The sequence below is a fragment of the Diospyros lotus genome, chromosome 8 (assembly GCF_014633365.1).
Source record: "Diospyros lotus cultivar Yz01 chromosome 8, ASM1463336v1, whole genome shotgun sequence".
NCBI lineage: Eukaryota > Viridiplantae > Streptophyta > Magnoliopsida > Ericales > Ebenaceae > Diospyros > Diospyros lotus.
Window position 1 is genome coordinate 20,815,640 of NC_068345.1, and position 12,720 is coordinate 20,828,359.

Sequence of the window (12,720 nt, forward strand, 5' to 3'; positions counted from 1 at the left end):
TCCACAACGCCTATAAAAGGGGGCTCAATCCTTCATTTTCATGTATCTTGCAGTTTGTGCTTAATTGTCTTCTTCTTTAAAGGAAATCTTAGGGTTTGAGGGTTGAGAATATCAAATCGAGTTGAGGTTCTTCCGGTCATGGTAGTGCCTCCGGCAGAGATGTTGTAGGTTTAGGTGACGCACCGATGGCCAGAGTTAGGTATGATTGGTGGTTTTGGGTAAGCGCGGTACGAGGGTTTGTGGTTTTGGGTGAGTGTGGTATGAGGGTTGGCTTACTCCTCAGCCTTGAGGAGCTCACCCTTTACTGTCCTCACTCTTCTTCCTTCATTGGGATTCCAGGTTCCCCAGGGTCTGTGACCATCACGTTGGTGTTGTCGTATTTCTTGGGCCACACTCTGGAGTTCTTGCTCATGCCTTCGCTAGCGTGGATCTGCATCACTGTGATGCGATCTCCGAGGGTGCCTTCAGCTGAGGCAAAGTTAGAAGGCTTTCAGTCGATATCTGCCCCGAGTTATCAACTCTAGTGTTGCCCATGTTGTCAACTTTGACCTCTGGCGACTTATGCTGGGAAGCCAACTTGCTGAAAGATGCTACGAAGGGCTCTATGGACGGTGAATGTTCAACAGCTATGTTGACCTTGTTAGGCTAAGACTTGATTATGGTGGGGCAGGGAGCTAGGTTGGTTATATTTTGTAGTATTGTAAGTTGATAATCAAGAGTGTAATAAAGGATTTTGTGTTTTCGATGTATCTTGTAATAATGAGATGAATTAATGAAACGAATAATTTTTTGAGTACCTTGTAGCTCCGTTCTTCCTTTTCTTAAGTGTTTGGATACTTCGGATTTTGTAGTACTGAGCGGGCCGAGGTTGTTTAACCTGTTTATTCTGGGGCATGTCTTAGGGAGATCGAGCTGGCTCCTAGTTTGCTAACACTTGTATGTAAACATAGTGAGTAATAAAAATGAGGAAATTCTCGAGTACCTCATAACTTCTGTTGCGTTTTTGTTTTATATTATCCGCTCTGATGTCGGATGTCTTGGTTGATATGAGTGTCGAGTGAGCCGAGGTAACTTGATGTTTGTTTGTGCCTGTCTGATACAAGGCTTCACTTAAGATGAGACCGAGGACACTCGAGGTCTACTAAGGCCTGTTTGATACAAGGCTTGATTTGAAGGGGGTCGAGGTAACTCGAAGTCTGTTGAGGCGAGATCGAGAAGACTCGAGGTCTACCAATGCCTATATGATACAAGGCATAATTTGAACATGAGAAATCCCTGAGGTCCTCCCATTAGGATAGACTTAAGGGCTTCGGGGCGAACTAATCGCGTTAGTTTATTTCAACAGCATGGCTTGGTGAGATCGAGGTGACTCGAGGTTCGCCGCCTGTTTGATACAAAGCGTAGTTTGGATGGGTGAATTAATCGAGGTTCACTTGCCGGGATAGACTCGGGCGCTTGGGGGTGAACTGACCGCGTCGGTTTGTTCTGACAGCATGACTTGGTGAGACTGAGGTGACTCGAGGTCCATTGCCTGTTTGATACAAGGTATAGTTTGGACGGGGGAATTCCCCGAGATTCGCTCTTCGGGATAAGTCCGGGCGCTTGGGGGTGGACTAACCTCGTTGGTTTGTTCCAGTAGCATGGCTTGGCGAAACCGAGGTGACTCGAGGTTTGCCACCTGTTTGATACAAGGCATAGTTTGAACGGGGGAATTCCCCGAGGTTCGCCTGTAGGGATAGACCCGGGCGCTTAAGGGCAGACTGATCGTGCCGTTTTGTTTTGATAGCACAACTTAAAAAGACTGCAGTAACTCGAGGTCTGCCAGCTTATTTGATACAAGGCATAGTTAAAGAGACTTCTTTGAAAAGTGAATGAAGTCCTTGGGATGATGGTCTTCGGGATAATAGTTTGATGTGGGGATTCCGAGTGCTAAGATAAAACAACAAATTTTGGCTTGGACCCATGTAAGGACATAAATAAATAGCAAAATGGAAACAGTTGCCTTGATTAAATGAAATATACTCAATTTGAATGATACAGGAAGACAATTGCTTAGCTATAGTATTTTTGTAGGCTAGTCGCATTCCACGATCGAGGCAGCGGTTGTCATTAGAGCTCGGATAGGTGGTAGGCTCCGTTGCCGAGGTTGTTGGTGACTCAGTAAGGAGCCTCCCTAGGGCCTTCAATTTTTTTGAGGACCAGGTCCTCTTCTTGGAATCTTCGGAGTCTGACCATTTTGTTGTATTTTTAAGCTGCCATTTGTTTGGCAGTTTGTCTTAGTGTAGGTGCTCTAGACCTAATTAGATTGGACATGTTGTACACTGATAATTGTAATTATGTTTATTATTTGAATAAGGAGTTATTCAAATTTATAAGAAGTCATTCTATTAGTTTCTTATTATTATTGTAATAACGGGATGAAACTAGATAAAAGTTCATATGATGTATACTGTGATTAATCTATAAAAATGTGAGATGATGCATCATAGTTTCTAGACATCATTAAACGTCCCAAGTCGTAGCAATGTCAAGAATGGACATTGACAATTGCGGTAAGACTTGTATGTGCTATGTTTTTGCTATATGATAGCAATGGAGATCTTACACCCACAGGCATGGAGATGGCTAGACAAGTACATAGGTGACCAATGTTGAAGAACGTGTCACTGGAAATGACTCGCCATGAGAATCTATTTTAGTTATATGTTGATGGAATTCTCATACGAGATGGGTGTAACTAATCCTTGGACCTGAGGTTGTCACGGTCATCTCATAAGAAGACCAATATACTTTGACATCGTTTCAATGGGCCTAGACAAAGGCTGCACGTGGGTGATCGTTGGGCATATCGTGAGGCTTATGGAGATTGGTGCATAATCAAGATGGGACTCGTCTATCCTTTGACAGAGGATGATGTATCTAAGGCGCCTTCAGTAGATATTCACTTTAAATCCATGGCCATGGTGAAAGAGATCAATAAAGAGTTATTGATTCACTTTCTACTAAGTGAAGATATTCGGATGACCGAAGAAAAACTCATGTGATCATAATCAAGCAACACATTTCCAGACTTGAGATCACATAAGATACATTGACGAGAGGATTGAATTACATGGTAACCATGCTCGTGAAAGGTTATTTGCGGATTATGAATCATTCTGAATAATTGGGTAGGCATGATACATTGTTAGAGGCCAATCTTGTTTTATGTGTTCCTACCGACACATTGTCAACATATTCGAAAGCCTAATTAATCATACGCAATAGGCACGATCATTGGCTTAAACTAGGAGAGCGGACGTATGGTTAAGTGGGACACTTCGACAAGAAGTTGTGCCGTCGTAGATTCTCACGAAAAAAGAACAAAGGGACGTAATGACGTCGATATGATGAGGGGTCGTCATAATGGAAAAAGTTTCCTAAAATAACAATTGATTAAATTAGGAAAGAGTTTTTAATTTAATAATTTTCTATTTGTTGGAGTGAAAAATAAGAAATAAAATATATTTGGACTTAAGTTAATATTTGGACTAAATTAGATTTGGGCCAAATATTAAATTAAATATTATATTTGGACTAAATTGGATTTGGGCCAAATATTAACTATTATATTTGGACCAAATTAGATTTGGGCCAAATATTAAATATTATATTTGAGCTTGAATTAGATTTGGGTTAAAATATTTTATTTAAACCTATAAAAGGATTTGAGCCACTTAATTATATTTCTAGTTGGATTAGAATAAACTCATTTAATTAAGTTCCTAATTGGACTAAATTAAATGGGTCGGCCCATATCCATTAGGGTTTAAGAAACCTAGAACTTCTTATAAATACCCCTTTATGGGTTGCCCAAACGTGAGAGTTTTTTATGTAGTTTTTCAAGAGTTGAAAAACGTATTGCCGTTCACTCTTCACCGTTTCTTTTTAGCATCGATTTGAAACGTGGGTGTTCTTTTCTGTCCATACACAAGCCATAATAAGGAGAATGAGCTAGCACTCATATTCTACTTTCATTGCCAACGGACGCGTGCCGCGTATCACAAGTTAGAGGCCGGACGCTTAGACGGCTCGAATCCGTGAATGACTCAAAAATATAAAGGTTAGATTTATTTTATTTGTATGTTAATGATTTAATTTCGACGTTGATTCAATCGCCAGGATCGAGGTAAGGTTCAAAATTCTTGAACTACGCTGCTTGCCCCATAGCAATCTTGCTTTGCTTTCAGTTTGTTTATGGATATAAGCCTGGTCCCGGATCTCTTAGATGAGATCAAGGTCGGTTCACTGTTCTTCATTGTTGGTGTCTTCTTGGAAGTGTTGTCGTATGGGACTGGGTTCCCCAAGTTCTACTGGTATCATAGCTTCAGACCCATAGGTTAACCGAAATGGGGTTTCCAAGGTTGAAGTTTGGGTTATCGTGTGGTATGACCATATTACCATTGGTAGCTCATCCGGTCACGTGCCTTTGGCTTGATCAAGCCATTTCTTTAGTCCGACAAAGATGATTTTGTTAGCGGCCTTCTCTTAGCCGTTGGTCTGAGGGTGCTTGATCGAGGTGAAGACTTAGTGAATGTTGAGCTCCTGACAGAATTCCCTTAGTCTATTGTTGGTGAACTGTGTGTCGTTGTCTGAACTTAGCACATTGGGGAGGCTTTATCAACAGATGATGTTCTTCCAAATGAATCTCCTGATCTTTTCAGCAGTGATAGTGGTCAGGGGCTCAGCTTTGATCCATTTGGTGAAATAATCGATTGCCACCACAATGAACTTGAGTTGTCCAGCGACTGTTGGGAAGGGCCTGAGGATGTCTATTCCCCATTTATGAAATGGCCACAGGCTGCTAGGATTGTGGAGCTCTTTTGGAGGAGAGTGGTGTGCGCTTTCAAACTTCTGGCATTTGTCGCAGTGTTTGACGTAAGCCATGTAGTCGTTTCTCATTGTAAACCAATAATATCCAACTCTTCGTACTTTTACTGCTAGGAATCATCCCCCGTGGTGGCTTCTGCACACCTTTTCATGTACTTCGGCCATAATGTAGGCAGAATGGTTGGTGTTGACACACTTAAGGAGCGGTGTGGAAAAGCCCCTCCTATATAGTTGATCCTCAAGTAAGGTAAAGAAGCAGGTGGATTTTTTTAGTTTCCTGGCTTTTTCCACGTCAGCGAAAAATGTCCCGTTTTGTATGAATCGGATGATGGGGGTTCCCCATAAATTTGGTAATGCCTCCACAACTTATACGTCGAGTAGATCAACAGTGGGCGAATCCAAAGCCTCTTGTCTAACAAACTGGTTGTTCCCAAGCTTTTAGTGTTGGCCAGCTTTGAGAGTAGGTCGATCTGCGCATTCTGTTCTTTGGGAATATATTTGATCTAGAAGTATTCAAAGGATTTGGCTAAGGTTCTAACCTTGTTGAGATATCGGCCGAGTTGTGGTTCCCTTGTTTGGAATTCACCCTTGACTTGATTGGTCACCAACTGAGAGTCACTTCTTGCGACCACCCGGGAAGCTCCCATTTCTTTCGCTAAGATTAACCCAGTTATGAGGACTTTGCATTCTGCCTGGTTGTTGGTGGCCTTGAAATTGAAGCGAAGGGATTGTTCGAGTGTCAGCCCATCGGGCCCTTTTAAAATAATCCTAACTCCACTTCCTTTGATGTTGGAAGCTCCATCGACGAATAGTACCTATTGATTGGATTCCAAGCTTAGATTGGGAGAAGATAACTCAGAGTAAAAGTTAGAGAATACCTGAGATTTGATGTGTTTGCGAGGCTGGTATTGTATACCAAATTCAAAGAGCTCGACCGACCATGCGATCATCCTTGTTGAGAGTTCCGGCTTCTAAAGCACATGTTGGATTGGTTGATCGGTCAGGACCGTGATCTGGTGGCTTTGGAAATACGGCCTGAGCTTTCGGGCTGTCATCACTAGTGCTAGTGCTAGCTTCTCGATCTTCTGGTAACGTAGCTCGGCTCCCTGAAAGGTTCTACTGACAAAGTACATTGGCCATTGTGACTTGCATTCTTCCTTGACTAATACTGCACTGAGGGCATTATCAGTGACAAAGAGGTAGAGTGAGAGTTCTTCTCCGGATTCTGGCTTGGAAAGAATGGGGGGCTGCTAAGAGACCCTTGAGTTCCTGAAAAGCGACTTCACATTGTTCTGTCCATTGGAACTTTGCCAGCTTTTTCAGGCATTGAAAGAATAACCTTTCCTGATCTGCTGACCTTAAGAGAAAACGGGACAGAGCTGTTACCCAGCCTATTAATCGTTGGACCTCCTTTGCATTGGCAGGGCTATACATCTTAAGAATGGCCTTGCATTTTTCTAGGTTTGCCTCGATCCCCCGACTGGTTAACATGAAATTGAGGAATTTGCTAGCTTGTACCTTGAAAGTGCAATTGTTTGGATTCAGCCTCATGTTGTGTTGTCAAAGTTGGATGAAGATTTCGGACAAGTCCGAGTAGTGATCTTGGCCCTCTGATGTCTTGGCCACCATGTCTTCTACATAGACTTCAATGTTCCATCCAATTTGTTTAGTGAACACCTTGTTCATCAATCGTTGATATGTTGCGCTCGCATTTTTTAGCCTGAATGACACCTGTAACAAAAGTTGGTGTTTTTTGTGATGAATGTCGTCTTCTCCTCATCTCCAAGATGCATTCGGATTTGGTCATGGCCGGAGTAAACACCCATAAAGCTCAAGTACCTGTATCCGAAGGCCGCATCTACAAGCTGATCGATGTTGGGTAGTGGATATGAATCCTTTGGGCACGCTTTATTCAGGTCAGTGAAGTCGACACACATTATCCACTTGCCCGAGGACTCCTTCACCATGACTACGTTGGTGAGCCACGTTGCATATGGCACCTTCCTGATGAATCCAGCCTTCAAGAGTTTATCTGTCTCCTAAGCAGCCGCGCGCTGCCTTTCTTCTCCTAGCTTTCTTTTTCTTTGGGCAACTAGTCTAACCTTCGATCTAGCGCCAGCCTATGGCAGATGATGGACGAATCTATCCCATGCATGTCAGTAAGTGTCCAAGCGAAGAGGTCGGCATTTTGTTGGAGTAGGCTAATTAGCCTCTCTCTCAATTCTTCTAGCTATGTGAAACCAATGTGGGCAATCTATTCTGGGCGAGGGCCCAGGCTCACAGGGTGGAGTTCTTCTGTGGGTTGAGGGCGACTGTTCGAAAGTTTGCCTCGTGGGTTCAGCTTGGTCGTATTTATGTTATGGTGTGGGGCTTAGTCGTTAACACCCATGGTTTTGTTACCACTACCGGGGGCCTAATTTCCCTCATCATCCTTGCCAGGTCCGAAACTTCGAGCCCTGAGACTATCATGGTAGCACTGCCTGGTTTCCTTTTGGTCAGCGTGGACAACTCCCATCTTGGTGGCTGACACCGAGAATTTCATTGCCAAATAGAGGGTTGATACAAATGCTCTCAAAAGCGTTAAGAGATGGGCGGCCAAGCAGTGCATTATACGGCGGCTGGCAGTCAACCACCAAGTACCCCCTGACGCTGACTTGCTCTCCAGAAAAGTCGATCAGATTTCTGGAGAATGGTTTTAGATCCTTTTTTGGGATCCCCATTCTTCCTAAGGTTGATAGATACAACAAGTCGGCCAAACTCCCTTGATCGATGAGGACTTTCTTCACTAGAAAGTTGGCAGCGACGACCAAGACCACCATGGGATCGTCGAGGTTCTGATCAATCCCCTCAAAGTCTCTATCAGTGAAGGAGATTACGGGGTGTTGGGCCATTACTGCTCAGAGATGTCTTTTTTTTGTCGAGCTTGAATCACCTCATCCCGTGAAGCCTCTAGAGATGGTATCGACGACCCCAGCTATCTGATTGGTCGGGGTGGTTTAACATTTCACCTGTTGTCTTCCCGAGGTCATTTCTGGGGCTGCGGCTCCTTCGCCTGCCTGGGTTGACCTGTAGGGACCTCTTTCGATCTGCTCTATAAGTATACTGGCGGAGGTAACCCTCCCTGACCAGGCGCTCGCTCTGGTCCTTCAAGGTGGTGCATTCTTCAGTTGTGTAACTGAAGATGCGATGGCAGTCATACTGTTTTCTGGTGCCAGCATTGTCATGGAAGGGCTATTGGCCTGAAGTGTTCGGAAGCGGGATTATTGTTGAGTTGTAAATTTCTTAGAGGATTCGTTATCTCCTGGTCGTGAGGGGGCTGTAAGTATCATATCACAGTCGAGGTGGGACGAGGAGCTGAATTGGCTCACCTCGTCCCCTACTGCAGTTTTTGTTGTACTGCCCTTTTTCGGGGTTATGTCGGTGCTCGACAAGGGGCTTTGGTTGGTGGACTAACTATGGCCGGGCTGACGGTTGGGTATTTTTACGTCTGGCCGCCGATGCTTCTTCCATGTTTATGTATTTTGTAGCCCGTATCTTGAGATCGTCCAAGTGAAGGGAGGTTTCTAGGCCAGTGAGTAGGCATAATGACCTACCCTCAGCCCGGTCATAATGGCATGCAAGGAGACTGTGGGGCTGAGGTCCTTGATTTGAATGGCTTCTTGGTTAAATCAGTTTAAAAATGTTTGAAGCGGTTCATGCTTGCCTTGCCTTAGGTTGATGAGATTAGCCGACATCTTGCGATGAGCTCAGCTTGTGGAGAAATGGGTGAGGAAGCGGGTGGCCAGGTCGGAAAAGTCGTGGATGGAGTTTAGCTCCAATGAGGAAAACCATAACATGGCCGACTTTTTCAGTGTGCTAGGGAAAGACCGACAAATTATCAGATCTGTGCCCCCCCCCCACTTAATAGCATCGCGACATGGAACATGGTACAGTGCTCCTAGGGATTGGTGGTACCATCGTATGGTTCTAAGGTGTCAGGTAGGTAGAAGCCGCCCTGACAAGGGGACGACCATGATGAACTTTGAGAAGGGATGGCTTGAAGAATACAAGGACATGGAAAGCGGGGGAACAAAAGTATGGGTAGCTTGATGGTGTTAGTGGCGACTACCTTCTGCGTTATAGTCAAACAGTTAGTTGTGTTGGTCTCGTTGCTAGTTTCAGGTTAACTCAGCAACCTTGTTTTGAAGCTGTTGGACAGTTTGGAGGAGGACTTCCATGACATATGGGTTTTGTGCAAGATGGTTGGAGGTGTTTGGCTCCTAGATAGGAGCGCTTCTGGTTCGCATCATAGTAAGGTGGTAAGGTTAGCTTGAAAGGCTCTAGTAAAGTTATGGGGTAGGTAAGTTTTACTGGGCCCCACGGTGGGCGTCAGATGTTCCTTCCTAACAACTAGATGGTCGAAGGCGAGCCTACAACTGTGAGAGATGGGCCCCGACAATCGATCCGTTGAGGGGGGGGAGGGCAGCTGGCACCTGCAAGCACTCCGATGCTTGAGTGAGTAAGGGCGTAAAAAGTGACAAAGTATCGGTGAGTTAGAGTGAAGAACATACCTTAACTCTGAGGAGAGCGGGTTCATATAAAAGGAGAAGAAGTCCTCCTGTATACATAAGTCGTGTATTTGCAGAGTAATGGGACTGAGTATATGGTGTCGGTGGAGATTCCCGGGTGATAGCATGGCATCGACGAGACCCTCATTAATGTAGATAGGATCTGCCATAAATGAGGATGTGATCTGCCATAAATGAGAATGAGATCTTAAGTAGGTGCATGAGTTCCCAACATACAACTACAATGATGCTACGGCAAACTGGCGTAGAGCTAAGATCGGGTTGAGATTGAGCCGTGAGAGATGAGTCGGTCGAGATTGGGCATGATGGTCCAATAGTTATAGGGATATAATTAAAATATTAAAAAAAATGATAACCACACAAAAAAAATGACTACGAAATAATTTTAAAATTATTAAAATAATTTTAAAATATTTCAAAAATATCAAGACGGTGCTCTAAATACTTTCCGTGTATTGTAGCTCCTTGGTCGATCGCGCATTTCCAAAATGCAGCCATTAGATCTCTAGAGTAGTCCATTTGGCAGTATGGTCGGTCACCCTCAATTGACTGAACCACTGTAGTGTACTTTTCTTCTAGACTGCCAACTTTACACTATTACTTTAGGGGTCAGACAATCTCCGTTTTCAACAATATATTATACATTATAATTGAATAATATTTTACCCAATCAATTCCTATTACAAGGTGTTCACAAATAACCATATTCTAGCGATTGGCTTTTCGTCTTTTGTCCCAACACCTCAAATCTTCTTGATAGAGATGGCAATTGCAATTGAAATGATGAGAAATTAAATTAAAATAAAATTAGTTAACATAATTAAAAATTATTTGATTAGGTAATGGTTTGAGAAAAAATCGAATATTATTTCAATAGGTATGGTTTGATTATAGTTTTTATTAAATTCAAATTTAAACTCTAATCGAAACCAAACTGAATGTATGTCCCACATCGGTTGCCCAGAGGATAACTACTGAGGGGCTCATAAGTGCGGTGGCCCTCTTGGTCGTCGAATGGCGATAGCTGAGAGCTAACCAGCAACTGTAGGCCCCACGATGATGACACGATGTGTGTAACACCCCAAGAGTTCAGAAAATGATAATATATATCGAGAATAAGTAAGGAAGGAAACAACACTAGCTGGATACCTCTTGGGTTGAATGCAGGCAAAGAACTCCCAAATTAAGCGTGCTTGACCTAGAGCAATCCAAGAATGTGTGACCCCTCTGCGAAGTTCGCATAGCTCCATCAAGGTAAGTTGTCCTGGACCTTCCTATCGCTCGATGCGGGATGTTACAAAAATGTGTGTCAACATTATATATACACATAATATATATATTGACTAATGCATTTTTTTACAAGTATTTTAATTAATGAATTACAAATATATAAAATATTTAACATTTATAAAGTAATTAAAAAATAAAAATAAAACATAATCTTAAATTATTTTATTTTTATCAATCAAATAATTATTAATAAAAATAACTAATTAAATATTTAAAAAAATAAAATCTAATGGGAGATTATGGATCAAACTAAAAAAACTATGGTTAAAACCGAAACTGAATAGATTGGTTATGGCTTTTAATTTTTAAAATTAATAGGTAATGGTTTAGTTTTGATTTTAGTTTTAGTAATTTAAATTTGGTTTGGTTATGGTCTCGACAAAATGCGAAACCAAACCGAACCATTGCCAACTCTATTCTAGATTACTACCACAACATTCTAGTCCATCTAATACTTTTTTTCTAATTTTTATGATGAAAAATAAATAATTCTTCAAATTTCAATCAACATGTCGAATCATCAATCCACCTTTATTTACTAATTTCTCCAAAACTCATACAATACAAATGAGCACTTAGTTCCAAATGAAGAACCCAGTGGTCATAGCTGTAGAACCAAGTTTCCTAATCGAAAGAGGCGTTGACACACCTCTGAAATTAGAGGCTATGAATAATGGGAACCATCGAGATGGACATCACTTGTGTCGATGCTATGTGCTTTTGTGTTCTTTCTTGTTCTCTATCCTCTCTATTGTTTTGTTTTTAAAATATTTGGGAATTGTTGTGCTTTTGAGATTTCATTGATGGTATATCAAAGCCAAGGTAGTGAGTTTATCTCTTGAGTTTCTTTGGGGAACACTTGGCCCACGTTAAAAGTTTAACCTTTCATATTTAGCTTATGTACTGTTTGAAAATTTGGATGTTAAAAATTAATTTTTAAATGAAGGGAAACTAGAATAAACCAAAATATGAATTTACTAAAAATTGAGCCCAAATGTAATTTGTTGAAAATTGTAAAATAGACCAATTTTGCTAGGTTAAGGAACTAACTATGAGCTTAAAATTGGACCGATCCGAATCAAATTGGGTTGAACCCAATATTAGGTATTGTAGATACGATTACAGTAAACTTGAGGAATTCAAGTTTGTTAGAAATTAAAAGTTATTTGAGCCTATATGATAAATTGGTCGGATGGCATACTTTAAACTCAAATAAAATCTAAGCGACCTTAAATTGAAACAAACCACAAGATGAGTGTCATAGTGAAAAGAACCAAGAATAAAAAGGAACAATCACAATTGACTCTCATTATTATGCCATTAACTAATTAATCTTTTTGTTATTATTATTGTTATCATTAGTTAGGATATATAAATTTAAACTGAATTTGTAATTACGACAATGCAATTGAATTTAGTCAACAGGTTGGGTTAAATAGAATTTGTTTAGTCTTTGCAATTTTGGTCCTTGACATTTGGGTTAAGCTTGAATTGTGAAGGAGAAGAAGTAGTGGTCCACCGATCCCAAGGAAGGAAGTGAGATGTGTAGCAGCCATTTCAATTTCAAACCCTAAGGGTTGATATGGTGGATCCCATGGCAGTACGTTATTTTTGTCTAAAGATAATAGATAATATATATATATATATATATATGTCAGCTTTTATTCTTAATTAAAATAAAGACTTGAATTGGTGATTGTGGGTTACGGGAAGAGTTTTTTTTTTTTTTTTTTTTCCAATTTTAGAATTTATCTACACTTTTTTTTTTTTTGATTGAGTAAATATTTTCTTAAAAAGTCCTCATCTAATTAAGAAAACATGATTGTTGAATCCTAAAGGGTACATTGCCAAGCCCCATACATTGAGAAATTTTCCCCAAGTCTCAGAAATGTCTCTTACCTTAGGTGGTGTAGTTTGTGTAATTTACTTTTTTATTATATCTATATATGCAATTGCCTTTTTTTTCTATTTTATTTTATTTTTAAAAATCATT